Source organism: Camelus bactrianus, chromosome 20 (assembly GCF_048773025.1).
Source record: "Camelus bactrianus isolate YW-2024 breed Bactrian camel chromosome 20, ASM4877302v1, whole genome shotgun sequence".
Lineage (NCBI taxonomy): Eukaryota > Metazoa > Chordata > Mammalia > Artiodactyla > Camelidae > Camelus > Camelus bactrianus.
In genome coordinates this window covers 40,681,415-40,702,841 of record NC_133558.1, presented here as the reverse complement: position 1 = coordinate 40,702,841, position 21,427 = coordinate 40,681,415, and the positions used below count along the sequence as shown (strand labels likewise).

General features: G+C 42.4%; 1 pseudogene; it reads left to right on the top strand.

Annotated features, from left to right (window-relative positions):
• LOC123616999 (inner nuclear membrane protein Man1-like) overlaps positions 1-21,427 on the top strand; it is an 82,296-nt pseudogene that overhangs the window by 56,191 nt on the left and 4,678 nt on the right.

Here is a 21,427-nt window from a genome sequence, read left to right as displayed (position 1 = left end):
TGTTAGCTGTAGATTTTTTCTGTAGATGCCTTTCATCAGATTAAGGAAGTCCCTTTGTATTCCTAATTGGCTAGAGTTTTTAATGATGGATATATTTTGAAAGTTTCAGGTTTCTTTTCTCCATCAGCTGATATAATCATGTGGTTTTGATTTTTTCTTAGTCCAGGGATCAGCATACTGTGACCCACAGACCGAATCCTGCCCACTGGCTGTTTGTGTAGAGGCAGCAAGCTAAAACACATTTTTTACATTTTTTAACGGATTGTAAAAAGAAGAATAATATTCTGTAAAAAGTGTATGTCACCCACAAAGCTTAAAATATTTGCTGTTTTGTCCTTTACTGAAAAAAATTGCTGCATCATCCTTTAGTCAGTTAATACAATGGGTTACATCAGTGATGTCTCTTTAACTAGGTTTGCATCATAAGAAACTGCCCCCACCACTTGTTTGTGATGTAGTATTCCTTTTATAAATTTCTGGATTTAATTTGCTATAATTTTACTAGAAAATTGTATGTCTATTTTCATAAGATACTGATTTGTAATTTTCTTACAAGGTCTTTTAAGGCTAATACTGGCCTCAAAAATGAGTAGGGGATTGTCCCTTTTTTCTATTTTTTATTTAAAAATATTTTCTTAAGAGGCTGTGTTTATTTTGTTTTTATTTTTTGTTCATAGCAAAATTGAGCAGAAAATACAGAAGTTACCCCTTGCTCCCAGACATGCACAACCTCCCCCACTACCAACGCTTGTACCAGAGAGTACATTTGTATGTTATTGGATAATCAATCTAAATCAATACATCATTGGTACACTACATCAAAAGTCCATTAGGGTTCACTCTGTGGGTTTTTACAAATGTATAGTGACATGTATCACTATTATACTACCATATGGACTAGTTACACAGCCCTAAAAATCCTCTGTGCTCCACAGAGTTATTTCTTCCTCCCTCTTTCTGAACCCCTGGAAATCACTGATCTTTTTACTGTCTGCGTAACTGTACCTGATCTAGAATTTCATATATTGGAATCATATAGTATGCAGCCATTTCAGATTGTCTTCTTCCATTTAGTAACAGGCATTTAAGTTTCTTCCATGTCTTTCCATGGCTTGAGAGCTCATTTCCTTTTAGTGCTGAATAATGTTACATTGCCTGGATGTACCACAGTTTACTTATTAACTCACCAAATGAAGGACAAGTTGGTCGCTTCCAAGTTTTTGAAATTGTGAATAAAGCTGCTATAAACTTCCATGTGCAGGTTTTTGTATCCTTGTGCAGGTACACAAGCTTTTAATTCCTTTGGGTAAATACCGTGGGGTACAATTGCTGGATCGTGTGGTAGGAGCATGTTTAGTTTTGTTAAGAAACTGTCCAGCTGTCTCCCAAAGTGACTGTTCCATGTTTGCATTCCCACCAGCAAAGGGTGAAAGTTCTTGTTGTTCCACATCCTTGTCAGCATTTGGTGTTCTCAGTGTTACAGATGTCTGGCCATTCTGATAGGTACGTAGTGGTATCTTACTGTTGTTTTAGTTTACAACTTTCTAACGGTATATAATGTTGAGCATTTTTTCATATGCTAATTTCTAATGTTTATCCTCTTCAGTGAGGTATCTGTTCAGGTCTATTGCCCATTTTTAAATCAGGTTGTTATTTAATTTTAAGAGTTCTTTGTATATTGTGAATAACAGTCCTTTATTGAATAAATCTTTTGCAAATATTTTCTCTCAGTTTGTGGCTTGTTTTCTCATTCTCTTGCCAGTGTCTTTCACAGAGAAGAACTTTGTTGTTGTTGTTGTTGTTATGAGTGCACCTTATCAATTCTTTCTTTCATGGACTGTGCCTTTGGTGTTATATCTGAAATGTCATCACCATACCGAACACCATCTAGAATTTTTTCTATGTTACCTCCTAGGAATTTTATAATTTTGCATTTTACATTAAGATCTATCATCCATTTTAAGTTACTTTTTTTGAAAGGTATAAGGTCTGTCTCTAGACTCTTAGGTTTTTTAATATGTGGATGTCTGGTTGTTCCACTGCCATTTGTTGAAGAGATTATCTTTTCTCCATTGTACTTTTGTGATTCATCAAGATCAGTTCACTGTAGCTATTTATCAAGTTGAGAGGGAGTTCCCCTCTATTCCTAACTTGCTGAGAGTTTTTCTATCAAGAATGAATGTTGAACTTTGTCAGATATTTTTCTGTATGCACTGATATAATCATGTGGTTTTTGTCTTCTTTAGCTGCTGATGTAATGGATTGCACTAATGGATATCCAAATGTTAACCAACCTTGCATAACTGGGATTAATCTCACATAGTCTTGGTGTATAATTCTTTTCATATATTGTTGGTTTTGATTTGCTAATATTTTGTTGATGATTGTTGCATTTGTGTTCATGAGAGATAGTGGTCTGTAGTTTTCTTGTAAAGACTATCTGGTTTTGGTAATGCTGGCCTCATAGAATGAATTTGGGGGTTTCCCTTATTTCAGTATCTTCTGCGTTTTCATACACATTTTAGAATGTTTTGTTGCAGTTTTGTGAAAAGTGCCATTGGTATTTTGATAGGTGTTGCATTGAGTCTGCAGGTTTCCTTTGATTGTATGGTCATTTCAACAATATTAATTCTTCCAGTACATTAACACAGTATACTTTTCCACACAAAAGACCTAAATAGCCAAACAGTCTTGATAAAGAAGAACAAAGCTGGAGGTATCATGCTCCCTGACTTCAAACTATGCTACAAAGCTACACTCATCAAAACAGTATGGTAAAGGCTAACCTTTTCAACAAATGGTGCTGGGTCAATTGAATATCTATATGAAAGAAAGAATGAGACTTGACCCTTAACTTATACCATACGTGAAAACCAAATCCATATGGATTGCATACCTAAATGTGAAGAAAAAACAATTTTACTTCTAGGCTAAAACATGAGAACCACTTCATGATACACACCTGATAGCTGAAATCTAAAAGATGGAAAAAGCAAGTATTGGCATGAATGTGGAGCAATAGCAAACCTCATACACTCTTGATGGGAGCATAAATTGGTCCAACCACTTTGGAACGTTCTTTGGTGGAGTGTACTTAAGCCAAACCCATGCATACCCTATGACCCAGCAATTCTACTCCTAGGTCTATATCTATCACCAATATGCACATATACTTACTGAAAGACATGCACTAGAATATTCATAGCATTAATCATAATAGTCCCAAGCTGGAAACTATAAATATCTGTCAACAGTGGTGTGGGTAAACAAATTGAGACACACTAAACTACTACGCAGCAATGAGAATCAGATACCTATAACTGCATGTGATATGGATGAATCTGACAAAGACAACATGAAGGAAATTAAAACTACAATTGATCCTTGAACAACACAGGGGTTAACCTGTGTGTAACTTACAGTCGGCCCTCTGTATCCATGGTTACTCTGCTTGTGTAGATTCAGTCAGCCACAGACTATGTAGTCCTGTACTATTTACTGTTGAAATATAGCCACATATAAGTGGACCCACAGTCCAAGACAGTGCATTCTAGGGTCAGCTGTGTGTAGTATACCACATAACACACGATCTGATTTCATGTGTGCAAAGTACAAGACAAAGCAACACTAATCTGTGCTCTCAGATGTCAGGATGGTGGCTACCCTGAGAGGTCCAGGCTAGAGGGAAGTTGAGAGGGCTTTGGGGGTCCCAGTATTGTTCTCTTTCTTGATTAGAATGCTGACTTCATGAGTCTGACCAGATTGTGATATTTTGGGGGGCTTTAGACATGCAATACTGCATTTTTCTGTATGTACAGTATTTTGTCAGTAGAATGTTTAAAAATGTTTCCACAGCACAGATGTGTCATAATTTACTCAAACTTTTCTGTATTTATTGGTCATTTAATTGGTTTTAGCTTTTTACTTCTACAAATATTGTGAAGTAAAGATCTCCATACATATTTGATTCATGGTGGTCCCCTTTAAGAATAAATCATTCATATGTTAAGTGGCTGAAGTCTTCATGCTAAAATACATTGTGGTATTTCTTCCCCCCCAAAACAGGAAACTCAGATTTTCTTTTTCACTAGCAATGTTTGTATTTTTCCTCTTACAGTCTCATGAGAATGTCTTGTCTTTTTCATTGTGTTTCATTTCATTTCCTCATTTATAATAGATTCAATCATTTTGCTTTCATAGATGTTGCAGATACTTTCCCTAATATAGCTGCTCTACATTGAATTTGTTTATAGTAGACTTTCTATAAAACTTATGGTGATTTTAATTACACAGATACTTTCATACCATTCCTTTGAAGAGATGGAGGTAAATTCCTCTGTCTTTCAGCATGGACTGGGCTTTAATGACTTCCTTTTAATGAATAGTATGTGATAAAGTGGCAGCCCTATGAAAAGGCTTACATGGAAAGGAGCTGAGGCCTCCAGCCAACAGACGTGTGTAAACTTTCATAGAAGTGGATCTTTTAGCCCCAGTCAAGCCTTCATATGACCACAGCCCTGGCCGATGACTTGACACCAAAGCAAAGCCACCCACCTAAGACACTCCCTAAAGCCTTGCCTTCAGAAGGGTGTGAGATAATAAGTATTTGCTCATTTAAACTGTTAAATTTTGTGATCAATTTCTGTACAACAGATAAGTAATACACAATTTTTAAACTTTTTATTTTGAAACACAGTATATGTGCAAAGAAGTAAATGAAACATAGATATACAATTTAGCAAAGTATTATAACGCAAACGTGAATGCAATGGTTATGAAATAGAAAATTGCAGGTCCCCAGAAAGAATATGCATGTTCTTTCAAGTTCAAAACCTCTTACTCCAGTTTGTATGCAATCATATTCTTGAATTTCATGGTAACCATTTATTTGCTTTGCCTTATGGTCATATCTCCTATGTTTATACCTCTGAACAATACAATTTAGTTTTGCTTATATTTGAGTTGCATATTAATAGGACCTATGGAATCATAGATTTACTTTGTTATACCTTACTTCTTCTGTTCAACCTTCTGTAAGAGTCACCAGTGTTGCCCGTAGCTCTAGCTTGTTTGTCTGCATTACTGTAGAGTATTTCTGTTGTTTGATTCTACCACAGCATATTTTTCCATTTTACCTGTTAAATACTTTCTAATTTGGGATGACTCTGCTTGCTTTTACAATCCTGTTCATATTGTAATGGTTCACATGTGCAAGAGCTTCTCACTGATATATATCCCTAGGAGTGGTGATATCTTTTTAAGATCTTGATTTCATTTTCCTCAAATCTGTATCCCCAAGTGGGATTGCTGGATCATTTAGTAATTGTATCTTTAATTTTTTTTTGAGGAAACTCCATACTGTTTTCCATAGTGGTTGCACCAGTTTATAGTCCCACCAACAGTGCACAAATGTTCCCTTTTCTCCACATTTTCACCAACACTTGCTATTTCTTGTCTTTTTGTTGTTGTTGTTGTTGTTCTTTGTTTTCATTGAACTCAAAATAGCTAGTAACAAAAACATCTAAAAATATCTCCAACATTTGATTCTTCAGTCATTTTTGGTTGATGACATTTGATTATTTAGTTCCTGCTTGTTTCCATCATGGAGTAACACGTCTATCAAAATATATCTCTGAGAGTTTGCAGCAAGCTTTAAACCTGTATATTTAGATCCTAACCCAAAACCATGATTTAGTTGTTAGCTTTAAATCTAAATTTTTTCTGCCACACAGAAGCTTATTAAACTAATAATCATAAATAAGCTAGCTATTAATTAGTTTTTAAGAAAATACCCAAATACAGCACATACATACAGATTGCATATATCCTTTCATCCTTTACTACTCATATAATATGAATGTAAGGTGTACAGTGGAGTTACATCATAAACACATTTAATTTACATTAATTCAGTATGTCAGGTCAGTGAAAAGGAAATAATGAGGATTAAGGAAAATAACAATAAAGCCATGGCTAGAAGAAGATGAAACAAGTTTCAAAGGTGCAGTCAAGGAAATCGATACCTACTAAATTAACCCAAACTGTCTGACATACCGCTCTCGCAAGTGGTGAAATTCACAGCCCCAGCTTATTTCTTGTCTTTTTGATAATAGCCATTCTGACAGGTGGAGGTGATATGTCACTGTGGTTTTGATTTGCATTTTCCTGATGATTAGTGATGCCAATTATCTGTTAGTCATTTGTACGTCTTCTTGGGAAAAATATCTACTGAGTTCTTCTGTCCAATTTTAAAATCAGATTGCTTTTATTTTGCTCTTGAATTGTATGAGTTCCTTATTTATTTTATTAATCCCTTATCTGATAGATGGTTTGCAAAGATATCCTTCCATTCCATAGGCTGCCTTTTCATATTGTTGATTGTATCTTTTGTTGTGCATCATTCTTTTAGTCTATTGTAGTCCCACTTATTATTATTATTTTGCTTTTGGATGGAATTTCACAGTGCTGGCCTCTTGACAGTTGAAATATCTTTTTAAGATCAGTAGTTTAAGGCTTAAAATTCTTTTTATGATTTAAGGGGCCTCGTTTACATTTAAAATGATACCCTAGGATACATTTTAAACTTTCACAGTGGGATGTTTCCAGATCTTGGCAAAGGCCTCAAACAGAGAAAGAGCTTTTCCTAACAGATGAGTGAGCTGGAGAGAGAGCAAAGCTGACACTTATCCCTGTTTTACTCCAGACCAGGATAGGCAGACAGCAGAACAGTGTGGTCCTGCAGAAGCTGAAGCCTGACACTCCTTACACCATCACCCTGTCCTCCCTGTGTTGTGATGTGGAAGGAGGTCGGATGACAGGAAGAGGCAAGACCAGTAAGTGAACCTGGACTCCTGTGGCTTTTTTAGTAACCATCATGGGGATGGAATCACATCTTCCACTGGAAAAACTGGGGTGACACAGTTTTGCTAAACTTTTAAAATGCATGTTAATAATGCTCTTTTTCTTTTTCTTTTTTCTTTTCTTTTTTTTTTTGTCTCTGTTGGGGGTGGGGGGTAATTATGTTTTATTTATTTTTTAGTGGAGGTACTGGGGATTGAACCCAGGACCTCATGCACACACTAAGCATACACTGTAGCCCTGAGCTATACCCTCCCCCCAAAGATCTAAATTGCTTTTAATATCCTTACTGGAGTTATCTGTCTTTGGTCTTGGAGAAAGGTGTTTATTACCTTCTAGGATAACACAGACAAGTGAACAAACTCTGTTCTGAGACTCAGAATGCTCTGAGGCCAAGATAACTTGTGGAGGGATGAGACATGTACCTGATGATCACAGACATTTTTTCCTTTATTCACTACTTCAGCAGGTATTTGTGGGGTGCCTACTAAAGGGATCCTGTGTTCTAGGGCTCCCGGGACCCATCAGTAAACCTGGGCTTCGTGTGTGCTCGGTTGTTAGGGTCACGCATGGTGTGCTTTCTGTGCATTTCAGAACCTTTGAATACCGTGAGGAACCTTGGTGTATGACCCTTCCACCGGCACTTTGAATGTTCGCTGGGAGCATACAGAGCAAAATCCTCACCAGTACAAGCTCTTCTATGCACCCACAGCAGGTGGTCTGGAGGAACTGGTCACTATTTCCTGTAGGAAAAAGTGTGTGTTAGTTTCAGCTGTAGATTGCAAAGTGGAGATCAAGAGTTAACTAGTGTACCGTAGCGCCGAAGGAGTTCATGTTCCTTCTGTAGAACTTGACGGAGGGTAGTCAGTTGGGGCCTCAGTTCCTGGGTGATGGGGGCTTTTGGGGGACTGGGGCTGAGGGATCAAATCATTACAGGGGCTTTTCAAGAAGGAGCTGGCCATGTGCAGAGAGGCCTTCATCAACTCTTAGTCACATCCTTAGGTCCCAATAGTACAGAACCTGCTTCTTGACTTGGTCTTCAGTTAGTATTTTGAGTATTTGGTTGTTCAAAGTATTTCTTGTACAAGGTTTTCAAATCAAGTGCTTTACAGTTTATTAAAATCTTTAGGTGTCAATTCCTGGGAATACCAATGATACCGTTCTTAGGAATCTGCAGCCAGGTGCCCCAGACACCGTTACAGTGGTTCCCCTTTATCCTGAGGGCGATGGAGGGTGTACACCAGACACTGGAAGGACATGGAAGTAAGAAGGCAGACAAACTTAGTGTTTTCATGATGCATTTTGCTTTTTAGTATAGCATAAAGTTTAAAGTAGAAAGAAAATTTGGGAAATACATAATGATGGAATAAAAATGTAACAATTAGACATAGTTTACCTTCCAACCCCCACCAATTGTTAATATTTTAGTGTATGAAATAAAAATTACATTCTTCTGAAGTGATAACTTCAGGATTTCTAAATGTGTTTACAGTTATCAGTATACTCTGTCACTGACAAAAGTTCATGAGCTTTGCTTTGTGCTCAGTAAATTTGTACGAAGCAGTGTTTTGTCACTGGCTTTCAGTGTCGGTTGTTGAAATCTGCTGGTCGCGTTACTTGATAGCACATTTCTCTGCTGATGAAGTGCTTTTTGGCATTGAAAATCTCTGCTTTCATTTGCTATTAACATGTTGAGAAACCAGTTTATAGTGGTGTTACAATTCTTTGTAGTATTGTTTAAAGGCTTTGGTGCATACCTCTAAATATTTTTTTGGCTTAAAAGTATACGTGCTGATGGCTCAAAGAAAGCAAGTATGGATGACTTCTTTTGGCAAAAGATTAGTGGTCTAGAAAAATGATGTTATTGCTAAAGTGGAGTTTGGAGATAACACATGGATTTAATTTGCATGTTTTTCTAAGTCCCTATTGGGGCAGTTAATTGAGACCTGAGTGTATCTTTGATTTCTCCCTATGTTTGCCTTTTCTTTGAATCACAGAAGACATTCAGTGTCTGTTGAATGAGAAGAAATGAATGATTGAAACCAGCTAATCTAGCTGCCCGGATTAGATGGGCGTCCCCCGTGTTGTCAGTTCTCATTTAGAGGCAGAGATGATGGACTCCTCTTGTCTCTCTCTCCATGACCTGTGCTGGAAAACTGAAGCTGCTTTTCCAGTTTCTTGCTCTTGCCCCTTGTCCCTTGTCCTTTTGTGGCCAACCCAGTATTACTACTTTTACTCCCTTGTTTTTATTGACAACAACTTAGCTTCCATAGAGACCAAGGCCCTAGTTAGCTGAGTTTGGCTAAATGTGGATTTGGAGAGTTTTCATCTGCTTTTGTGTGTAGATAATTCAAAGTTTGAGGAAGTCAGTATTTCTCCTACTACAGAGCAGAAGTTTGGGGTAAGTGATAGTTTGCCATGTGTAAATAGGCATAAGAAATATGTGTTGCCTTTTCTTTTCTCAGTGGTGAGAAGACTGGCCAGAAATGTCCAAGTGTACAATCTGCCGAACAGCGGTGGTGTTGGCTGGACCCCGCCCCTGGCTGGTGCAGCAGCACTACGTGTGTGCGCTCCCCTGGCTGGCACGAGGCCCCCAGCACCTGTAAGTACTGTTGTCGGCTCAGAGCTGGCAGAATTTCATAGATTTTACGGCTCCTCCTGCTGTGGTTGCTGGCATAGGGCAGTAGATGAGTTGGTGTGGCCGTGGGCCACGTGCACACTCATTTCCTGATGAACTTAGCCTCATGTTTGTGTCATATTTGGCAGCCTGTAGGAACGCAGGCCACAAACATGCCCACGTGCAATGCTTAAGTGATTGCTTTTGATGAATTAAATCATAAGGGTGTCAACTGTAGGGTTAGTAAGCAAAAATGAATTTGGGGAAAATGCAAATTAGCTATATATGAGTTAAAAAACCCCAGTAGTAAATGCAAATCATTCACAGACCCTGTCAATATGGGCTTTCATTGTAACAGACACATCTTTGTTATGAACCTACTTGAAAGTTTGCATTCATTGGCTCTTAACAGATTGTCAATCTATCAGTACTATTCCATTTTCTAAGTAGATTAAAAATACATACAGCAGAAATTACTAGTTTGAGTAGGAAGAGTATCAGAACACCAGTGGGCAAGTAAACTTACAAGGCTTTACAAAAAGAAGCAGGGACCATGAACAAAGATAAACACAACTTGAGCCTGTCCAAATGTTGACTTGCATCCTGTGTGTGGCAGGACGTGTTCAGACACCACTGCTCTTACCCACTGCCTGGAGTAGCTGTTTTAATAGAGAGATCTCTCCCCAAGAAGTGTATCTTAGGTGTACATGTCTCTTAACATTTGGGATGCTTTGGGGTCACTATCATAAGCCCTGGATGTTGTATGTGAGAACATTCCCCAGGAACCTAAATGGGAGGTTGTTGAAGTTGCTAAGGATCAAGTGTGAGCTCAAATTTAATGGAGAGGGAATTTATGAGGGTAAATTACATCTAATGCTGTGGCCTGGGCAGATCTCATGAGGTAGCACAGAGGTTAGCTTCTGCTGTGTCTGGGCTCAGCCCTTTACTACAAACATTATAATACTGACTAATGAAAGACTCGGTAAGCATTTGGGTGGTCGTCAGACAGAATTTGTCAGGTCCTCCCCTCTAGATTGTGGTGCCAGAAAACACCCACACGGGGCACTTGGAGCAGCTGATTCCAGACACACCCTATTCTGGGGACATCATTGCCCTCCACTCAGATGGAAGGAGAATCCCAGCCCCGCCCAGGGCCAAACACATGAGGCTGAAATCCTTTCGACCCAGTTCTCTTGTGACTTAGTGGGGAAGGCTGGACAGGTGGGTGGTGAGGGGGGTTGCTGAAAGCTGCCTCCACCTTGCGCAGGTGAGGGAAGGGCTCACGCCTACTTCTGCCCGGGTTCCTCACGTTCACATTCAGGCTGAAGGCTCTCTGGGCTGAGTGAGTGTCACTGGGCCGTTTTCTCATCTGGGGCCTTTGTTAAGGAGGTTCCTTCCCTTCTCCTGCCCTGCAGTGGGTCTTCTCACCAACTGGGCACTTTTGAAATGGGAGAGCTTGGCCTCTCTGTTTCATTCAACAGGAATTGGTCAGAATAGTTGAAATCCCTTTCTCTCCCAGTCTGTACATTTAGTTTCCAACCTAGTCTCTGTCCCTAAAAGATCAGCATGTAACCATAGCTCTGAATGGAGCACTTTTTTTTTAACATTTTTTTTATTGACTTATAGTCAGTTTACAATGTTGTGTCAATTTCCAGTGTAGAGCACGATTTTTCACTTACACATGAACATACATATATTCATTGTCACATTCTCTTTTCTTGTGAGCTACCATAAGACATTGTATGTATTTCCCTGTGCTATACAGTATAATCTTGTTTATCTATTCTACATATGCCTGTCAGTATCTACAAATTTCGAACTCCCAATCTGTCCTTTCCTACCCCCCACCCCCTTGGCAACCACAAGTTTGTATTCTATGTCTGAGTCTTACTGTTTTGTATTTATATTTTGGGTTTTTTTTAAGATTCCACATATGAGTGATCTCACATGGTATTTTTCTTTCTCTTTCTGGCATAATTCCCCAGGAGAGAGGGCAAGACCAGGAGAAGGCAGGCCCAGGTGAGTGCAGGCCCAGGAGAGGGCTGGCCCAGGAGAGGGCAGGCCCAGCACAGGGCGGCCCCAAGAGCGTGCAGGCCCAGATGTGGGCAGGCCAGGAGAGGGCAGGTCCAGTAGAGGTCAGGCCCAGGTGAGGGAAGGACCAGAAGAGGGCAGGACCAGGTGAGGGCAAACCCAGGAGAGGACTGGACCAGGTGAGGGTAGGCCCAGAAGCTGGCAGGACCAGGAGACAGCAGGCCCAGGGGAGGGCAGACAAAGGACAGGGAGGCCCTGGTGAGGGTATGCCTAGGAGAGTGTAGCCCCAGGAGAGGGCAGGTGCAGGAGAGTACAGGCCCAGGAGAGGGCAGGCCCAGCTTAGGGCAGGAACAGGAGAGGCTAAGCACAGGTGGGGGCAGGCCCAGGAGAAGGCTGGTCCAAGTGAGGGTAGGTCCAGGAGAGGGCAGGACCAGCTGAGGGCAGGCCCAGGTGAGGGCAGGCTGAGAGGGCAGGACTAGAAGAGGGCAGGCCCAAGAGAAGGCAGGCAGAGGAGAGGGCAAGACAGGTGAGAGCAGGAACAGGAGAGGTCAAGCCCAAGTGAGAGCATGTCCAGGTAAGGTCAGACCCAGGTCATGGCAGGACTAGGAGAGGGCTGGACCAAGAGAGGGCAGGTCCAGGGGAGGGTACGATCAGGAAAGGGCAGGCCAAGGGGAGGGCCGGCCCAGGAGAAGTCCAATTAAACTTCCAAGAGATGACGTTGAGAGGCAATGGGTATTTGAGTCTGGAATACAGGAGGGAGGTCTGGATTGGAAATAGCAGTTTGGAAGTTACTGACTTGTAGTTAATACATAAAGCCCTAAGGCTGATGTGGGTGGCAGCAGAAAATAGTAGAGGCCAGAAGACTGAGCCTCAGGTGCTGTGTGCCAGCACTCAGGGGCTGGGTCTGAGAAGACTGGCCAGGGCCATGGGAGGAAACCAGAGCAGTCTGAGACCCAGGAAGCCCCATGAAGAAAGGGCTTGAGGAAGTCGGGGAGAGCAGCGGTGGGAAGTGTGGCTGCCAGGCCGTGTGAGGAGAGGACAGAGCTCCCCATGGAGTCAGCACCTGGTGGGTGGTGGGTGACCCTGTCGTGAGCAGTTGCAGTGAGTGGACACACTTGGATGGAAAATGAGAGGAATCAGAGGAAGCGAAAGGGAACAGCTCCTTTGCAGGGACAGGAGGCGTGTGTGCTGGAGAGCAGAGAAATGGGGCCGCAGCTGGAGGATGAACACATCTTTTTTTATAAGATGAGGGCAATAACAGTGTATGCTAATAGGAAAGATAGATTAAATGGGGAAGTTAGTAACACCACATTCCCTTAGGTCAGGGGAGCTGCAGGTGAGGGCAGGTGGGGGCCCAGAAATGCCCCTGAGAGAGTCAGCTTCAAAACACTTGCCAGGTCCAGTCCACTCAAGACCAGCTCCCAGGAGTGTCAGCCACTTAGGAGCTCTACCGCCCCCTGCAGTTTTGATCCTGGCAGGGCCAGAAACCATAATTAGCCAGCTAAGGGAGGAAGGATGGAGTTTGGCAGGAAGAAGAGGCCTGCCCTGCCTTCCACCCCTCCTGCAAGTGGTCAGCCAGCAGCGTGGCCTTGCAGAGTAACTGATGTGGTGTTTTCATAGTTACGTGGTTAAAAAGTTCTCAAATGTTATACCATGCTCCCACATAAATCTTGGATTGATTGAAGATTTAATTGGTGGAAATAAAAGCAAAACATAAAGTGAAGAAAGTGTGTAAACATAAGGCTGAGCCACAGAGCAGGGTCAGCAGACATGCGGAAACACGTTTTCATTTCATCTGGAGAGCGTGTGTTGGTTTCTCAAGTTTGTACTTAATGATACATATTGCCACAATCTCTGAAACCATGAAAACAGCTTTCTGCTGTTTGCATCTGCTAAATTCCCTGGAGACTGGCTGGGGCCCAGAGGGATGGGGAAAGGAATAAACAGAGGGATAAGGAGATGTAGAAATTTTTGGTGGGGAGCTCTCTGGGGGACTAGGCCTTCAGCATCCTGTGGTTCCACTCCACTCTAACCACAGTCGCATACAAACATGACTTCCTCAGGGGCAAGCCTAACTTCTGGAAATGTCCCAAAACACTCAGCCACCTAGCACCAACATTTGAAAGGAATCAAAATGGCCCACAAGCAATTGCAGAGATTTGAAATGCCTTAGGCTCCCACGTGCACACCGGGCACACTGGGCCTCCAGGCCTCTGTGCGCACTCACAGGGCCACTGGCTCTGGAGGGACAGTTGAGGGACAGTTGAGGGACAGTTGAGGGTCAGTGCTGTTGCTAGGCTACGACTGTTCCGGATGAAACATTCCGAGCCGCTGAGCTTTGCAGCCAAGGTGTGGCAGCGAGACCTCTGTGGCTCTTCTGTAGCGCCAGCGCTGAGATCGGGAGGCGGTAAGAGGCCAGGGGGGAAGTGAGTGGTGTCGGAAGGTGATAAGCCAGATGAAGAAGAGACTCGCTAAGTTCGTGAGCTGGGTGGGCTTCAGCGCCCGTCAGAGAGAGTGCAGGAATCGTGAGAACCCCGTGCCTGGGTATCCCGTCCGTAAGCTCGAACTAAACAAGTTCCACAAAGCCGCATATTTTGGCGATCTGGACACAGTGGAGGTGTTGCTGATATGTAAGGAAAATGTCATAGACAGGAGAGACAGGAAGAACAGGTAACAGGGGCAGGGTGGGGCGAGGGGGGCTGCCTGGGAGGAGTTGCCAACTATGGTTTTAAGACATGAATTTTAAATTGCCTCCCCATGTCAGAGATGTTGAAGAGTGAGAAAATGAACATGTTAGAATCATTGAAGTACAGTGTTCTCTCTCATCCTTGCAGCAGCAAAGTAGATACACTATCATTTTATTTAATTGAAATGTTTTTGTAAAATAGTAACGGTAACAATTATAACATTATCTAACAATTATTGAGCTGTTATTTTGTGCAAGGAACTGCCAGACACTTTGCATAGCTTTTCATTTAAGCATCACAGCAGGGTCCTGTAAGATAACTACTACTTCATGCCCATTTTGTTGATGAGGAAATTGAGGCACAGACAGGCTAAGTGAGAGCTAATAAGGGACAGGGTTAAAGTAGAAGTCAGACCCAAGCTGAGCTGAATCTCAACGGGATCCCCTTTCTATTCAAACAGGTAGTTCTTCCATTAATGTGATGAGTAATAAGAGCTAATAAATACTGTTCTTTCCCCATAGAAAGAACTAAGATAAGAAGACTAAATGTTAGTTTTAAAGGGGTAGGAATAGCAGGCTGTTGAATGTTTACAATTACGCGAGTAACTGTACCTTTGAAATAGTACGCTCTAATTTCCTAAAAAGTCCTCTCATGTTCGCAGGACTGCCCTACACTTAGCCTGCACCACAGGCCAGTCAGCAGTGGTGGCTCTCCTTACAGAGTGGCATTGTGATCTGAATCCTCGTGACAAGGAAGGCAAGACAGCTCTCATCAAGGTATGTAGCAGCCAACCATGTCCATGTGAGACTGATTGATTTATTCTTTAGAATGAAAATGAATTTATCTGTTTTAAATATAACGAACTGCTGGAACTTGAGGAATGTTAACTTGGAATGCCTGGCACTTACAGTCTGTTTCTTGGCATGATACCAACAGGCTGTACAATGCCAGAAAGAAGTATGTGTCACTGTCCTGCTGGAACACGGTGCTGACCCAAATCTTGAGGACAACTGTCAAAATACTGCTCTCCATTACGCCATCTTGGCTGGAGATATGTCAGTTGCAACAAAGCTGCTCCACTATAATGCAAATATCAAGGCGACAGACAAGGTATAGCTCAACTGACTTTATTTACAAGATATTTGAAATACAGGGTCTTTTCTAGCTACAGGTGTTTTATTTATAGTAATATGTATACTGCATACAATACATCAGGCCCTGTTATCATGGAAACAAGTCCAAAGCCAAGGCCAGGGCCTAGAGGTAGTGCCCACAGAAAGGTCAGAGCTCTGTCTCCCAGCCACACTTGCACCCCAGAAGGAACAACTTCCCATTAGGAAGTGCCTGGGAGTGGGTGGTAGGCTCAGAGCCTACAGAAGATGAAGGCTTGTGGAGTGAAGTGATGGCAAGGGCTGGCTGCCTGCCTGGGGATGGGTGGGAGGAGGAAGGAACCCAGTACCCAGCAGGGGAAGCTGGGTGACTGCACCTGGGCCGGGGAGGCAGCAAGCCACAGGTCCTGAGCCCCCCAGGATCCCAGGTTCTAGAATCTGGGCAAGTGAGGTCAGGTCATGTTTGACAGCCAGCCAGCAGGGGCATTCACTTGTGCTGGTGGCCACATGGCCCTCCACGTACACCTTCACCTTGGGGGCTTCCACGCTCAGCCGGGTGCAGCTCCCCTGCAGGGCTGTGGCTGTAGGTGGGGAGCAAGTGATGGCGAAGCTGGTCCTCCTGCTTTTACTCCTGGCTCTCCCTTGAAGATTTTGATTGAATAAATGTACTCAGGTCTAGACACAGGTATTTAGAAATACTTCCCTGAGATTCTGATACAACCCTTGGTTAAGGACTATTGAATGGGTACGTGTAATACATGTAAGTTCACAGATCTCAAAAATAAGACATCTCTGGAAGAGCAGGGGTTTGATAGATGCTGCTGCTTTCAGTGCTCTGCTTTCCAGCCTTGTTAGCCTGACTTTTATCCGTCTCTTCCTCTGTGATTGAGGAGTTTATTGGCAATATTACTGGCAGTATCTATTGCCTGGAAGAATAGCTCCTTTTCCCTTCTAACCACTGATGATTCAGTGGCACTCAGACAGTCTTAGAAACTTGCTTGTGGTGAGTGATTCAATAAGTAGAGTCGGACCCTTTAAAGATTTTGCACCTTTTGTTCCCATCCAGGTCATTAGGTCAACAGGGTTTTTCTGATTGCAATAATAGGAAATCATGAGCCTTCTTTTGGTTAAAGCTGTGTGACGGACTCTTGCAATATATCTGTTAGATTCACTGAGCCCTAGCATAATCAAGATGACTTTTTTTTAAATTAAGGTCTAATTGATTTACAGTGTTGTGATAGTTTCTGGTGTACAGCAAAGTGACTCAGTTATATATATATTCTTATTCAGTTATATTGAGTATAGTTCCCTGTAGTATATAGAGTAGGACCTTGTTGTTCATTTATTTTATATACAGTAATTTGTATCTGCCAGTCCAAAACTGCTAATTTATTCCTCTCCCACCCCCTTTCCCCTTTGGTAACCATCAGTTTGTTTTCTATGTCTGTGAGTCTATCTCTGTTTTGTAAATAAGTTCATTTGTATCGTATTTTAGAATCCACATATTAAGTGATATCCTATGGGATTTCTCTTTCACTTTCTGACTTACCTCACTCAGTATGATAATCTCTAGGTCCTTCCATGTTGCTGCAAATGGCATTATTTCATTCTTTTTTATGGCTGAGTTGTATTCCATTATATATAAGTATACCATGCAAGATGGCAGTTTTAAACATCAAGACCCATGACATTAGTAACAAATTGTAATTGTTTTAATAATTTAGTTTCAGCCATCTTATGAACTAATTATCCATTTGATTGACAATTGGGGAGAATTAGATACAGGTAGATTGTAGTTTTAGTAGGCATTGGAAAAATTCTTGAAGTGGGTATTATGAGTCTTAATCACAATTTTTATTACATGTTGGGGCCCAGTGTTTTTGTGTGTAAGACATACGATTCTAAAGGCAAGGTTTTACATACAAATACTTGATTTATACCCAACTGTTTGGAAACACAGCAAACATAAAAACACAAGTGGGCTATAGACTAAACATGGCCCTGGATATGTTCAGTTTGTCTCCACACATTGAGTCAACATTTCAAATTTAGGAGACTTGTGCAGAAATCTACACTTCAGAACTTCTCCTAAAGAATCATATGTGTGGTCCCCCTTGAGCCCAGGCCTACGTGGTCTGCTCTGCAGAGGTGGCCCCTTCTAGGTGGGGCGTGTGTTCTCCAGTTTGCTGTCCTCACTTGTGACCTTCACTTACTCGGGCCACCTATGTTGCCACATAAATAGGCTGGCAAATACAGAGACATACTAGTCGCCTCCTGCTTCATTGGATAAACAGACCGACACACTATTCATCTCCTCCTCTGACAGAGAGATAGTCTCTCTAGCCTCCTTCTTCTCGATTAGATATAGGTACATATATAGATATCTGATAGACAGACATACTACCTTATTCCTCCTGCATTAGATGCACACATAGACTGATAGACAGACTCAGTAGCCTACTTCCTCTTTAGTTAAAGATACATTGATAGACACGCACGCGCACGCGCACACACACAAACACACACTAGCCTTCTCCTCTTCCTCAAATACGGAGGTAGTTATATAAACACACTAACCTCCTCCTCCAACTGAGAGACAAATAAATGACACACTAGCCTAGTACTATGGCTCCGCTAGATATATAGATAGATAGATAGATAGATAGATAGATAGATAGATAGATAGATAGATAGATAGATAGACAGACACATACATACATACATACATACATACATAAATATATACATACATTGATAAATAGTTACATAGGTAGGCCTGCAAAATAGAGACATACTTTTTGCCTCCTCCTTCGTTGGATAAACAGACAAACACACACATATACTAGCTTTTCCCATCCTCCAATATATAGTCATGCAGGCAGTCACACTGACAGACACAGTATAGGAGGGGTGCGTTCTGGGGACGTGGATCAGTGGCAGAACAGGGAAATAGGGTGCCCCTAGGGAGCCAGAGGATTTTCTCTGTTTTCCCTAGCTGCCTTGCCTGGGGTCGGCCTCCCCTACCCCAAGTATGCGGGATTCAAACTTTTAAAGTCAGCCTGCTCCTGGGACCGGGCGTGGTGACATGAGAGTAAGAGGTCAGCGGCAGAGACAGAGGCTGCACAGCAGCTAAGGGGGAAGCCTCAGCGCGTTGGTCATTTTCCTCCCATCTAACCCTCTCCTGGCCTCGGGGCTGCCTCTGCTACACCGGGTTTGCGGAATTTAATTCTCCTTTTTAGCAAGGTCCTGGGATGCTGGTGAGGTGAGTTCAGGGGACAGGGATGTCGCGGGGAACGAACTGCCTAGGGTGAGCCGAACACTTTGCTCCCATCTCCAGAACGGCCTGTACTGGGGGCGGCCTCTCCTGCCCCTTGTTCACAGTATGCTTGTTTCCAGGTGAACCTGCGCCGCGGAATCGGGCGCGTTGCGGACAGCAGCTGCAGTGAGGAGTCGGGGCTGCCCCAACGAGCCCGTGTATTTGCTCAGATCTCCCCCTTGTCCGGTTCAAGGGCTGGTCTCTGCTACTCTAGGTACACGAGGTGCACACCTCTGTGTTTTCCGGCTCCCCGGAGGCGGGTGCGGGTTGGTCAGGGGTCGGGGTGTGGGCAGGGCGGGGGGCGGCTACAGAGAGGGCGGAAGCGGGAGGCCCGGGCTGCCCAGTCAAGCCTGTGGGTTTCCATCCAGTGTCCCCCTCAGCTTGCAATGGGGGCGCCCTCTGCTGCTTCAGAGTATCAATTGGCATCCCTCCCGGTGGGTCGAATACTGGGAGGCTTCCTCCATTAGACAGACACAGAGACAAACAAATAGACAGACAGACACACTAGCCTCTTCCTCCATTTAGAAACAGATATATATCCTAACCTCCTCCTCCTCCTCATTCATTATATTGATAGACAGGTACATACATAGACAGAAACACACACATACACACACTAGCCTCCTCCTCCTCCTCAATTACGTAGGTAGAGAGACACACTAATATCCTCCTCCATTAGATAATATTTAGATAAACTTAATAGACTCTTACTCCTCCTCTATAAAATAGATCGAAAGTGAGGTTGACAGATACACACACTAGCCTCTACCTTCTCCTATACAGAGACAGACACATAGCCAGACACATGGGGATCCTCCTTCTTCTCCATTAGATATAGATAGAGACAACTCTCAGACACACAGAGAGACAGACACACTGGTCTTCTCCTACTCTGACAGAGAGATAGATGCTCTAGCCTCCTCCTTCTTCTCCATTAGATACAGGTACATACATAGATATCTGACAGATAGACAGATTGACATAGTAGCCTACTCCTCCATTACATGCCTGCATAGAATGATAGACAGATACAGTAGCTCCTCCCCCTTGAGATACAGATACATAGATAGGCAGACCAGCACGTGCACACACACACACACACACACACACACACACACTAGCCTTCTCTTCCTCAAATACGGACGGAGTTATATTAACACACTAACCTCCTCCTCCAACTGACAGACAAATAAACGACACACCAGCCTACTGCGATGACTCCGCTACATATATACATAGATAGATAGATAGAAAAATAGATAGATAGACACATACATACATACATACATTCATAGATACATACATAAATATATACATACATAGATAAATAGGTACATAGATAGGCCTGCAAATAGAGATATACTACTTGCCTCCTCCTTCATTGGATAAACAGACACACTAGTCATCTCCTCCTCTGACAGAGAGATAGACACTCTAGCCTCCTTCTTCTCGATTAAATATAGGTACATATATAGATATCTGATAGATAGACAGACAGACAGACATACTAGCTTATTCCTCCTGCATTAGATGCACATATAATAGAGAGACTGATAGAGAGACTCACTAGCCTACTACCCCTTTAGTTACAGATACATTGTTAGACAGACCTGCACACGTGCACACACACACACACACACACACACACGCACACACACACTAGACTCCTCCTTTTCCTCAAATAGGTAGATATGTATATAGACACACTAACCTCCTCCTCCAATATACAGACAAATAAAAAGACACAGTAGCCTACTGGTATGCCTCCTGTAGATAGATAGATAGGTAGATAGAGATAGATAGATAGATAGATAAATAGATAGATAGATAGATAGATAGATAGATAGATAGATAGATAGATAGATAGATAGATAGATAGAAAGATAGATAGGCAGGAAAATAGAGAGACATAATAGTCTCCTCCTCCTCCGATGGATAAACAAACACACAGGTAGTCTATCTTCTCCCATCCTCCAATAGATTGTCAGTCAGGCAGGCCGTGAGACTGACAGACACACTACAGTCGGGGTGCTTTCTGGGGTCGTGGATAGGCGGTGGCGACCTGTGAATAGGGTGCCCCTTTAGTTCTAGAGGGTTTTCTCCCTTTTCCCAGCTGCCTTGCCTGGGGGCGTCCCCTCCTCTAAGTTTGCCGGACTCAAGCCTTTGAAGTCAGCCTGCTCCTGGGAGCCGGCGTGGTGAGGTGAGTTGAAAAGTTTGGCGGCAGAGGCGGAGGCAGCATATCAGCAAAGGGGGATCCCTTGGCGAGTTGGTCATTAAAGTCAGTTTATTGAAAACAAAATTGACAGCCATTTTTGTCACATAACGAAGTAGCTAACTTTTCATGTTTTTTTTTCAAAAAGGTAGAATTAAAATTCTATATTAATGCTATCAATATTTTGTCTTCCACTTAAGCAAGAACTGAAAATAAAACATAAGAGTGAAGAGGAAGAAGAGGTTAGGTATGTTCCGATATCTCCTTTATGATTCAAGCACCTTCAGAATATCCTTCCTGGCCTTCTAACCCATTGAATGGAAATGTGCCCAATTTATACTAAGTTGTAACTAACCGTGAAGACCAAACATTCAGTGAATTAGACTAGGAAATTTTTCAAATGCAAATGTCATTACTATGGACTGTGTCAGATGATCTATAAAGACACTAAGGAATTAAAATTACTAGGATAAGCTCATTTTATTGCAACAATAGGAATGAAGTTGTTTCATGTATGAAATCTAATCTGTGTCTCTGGACCATATATCTTTAAACATCAGTACTTGTTTCTATCATTTTGTAGGCCACAATGCCCTC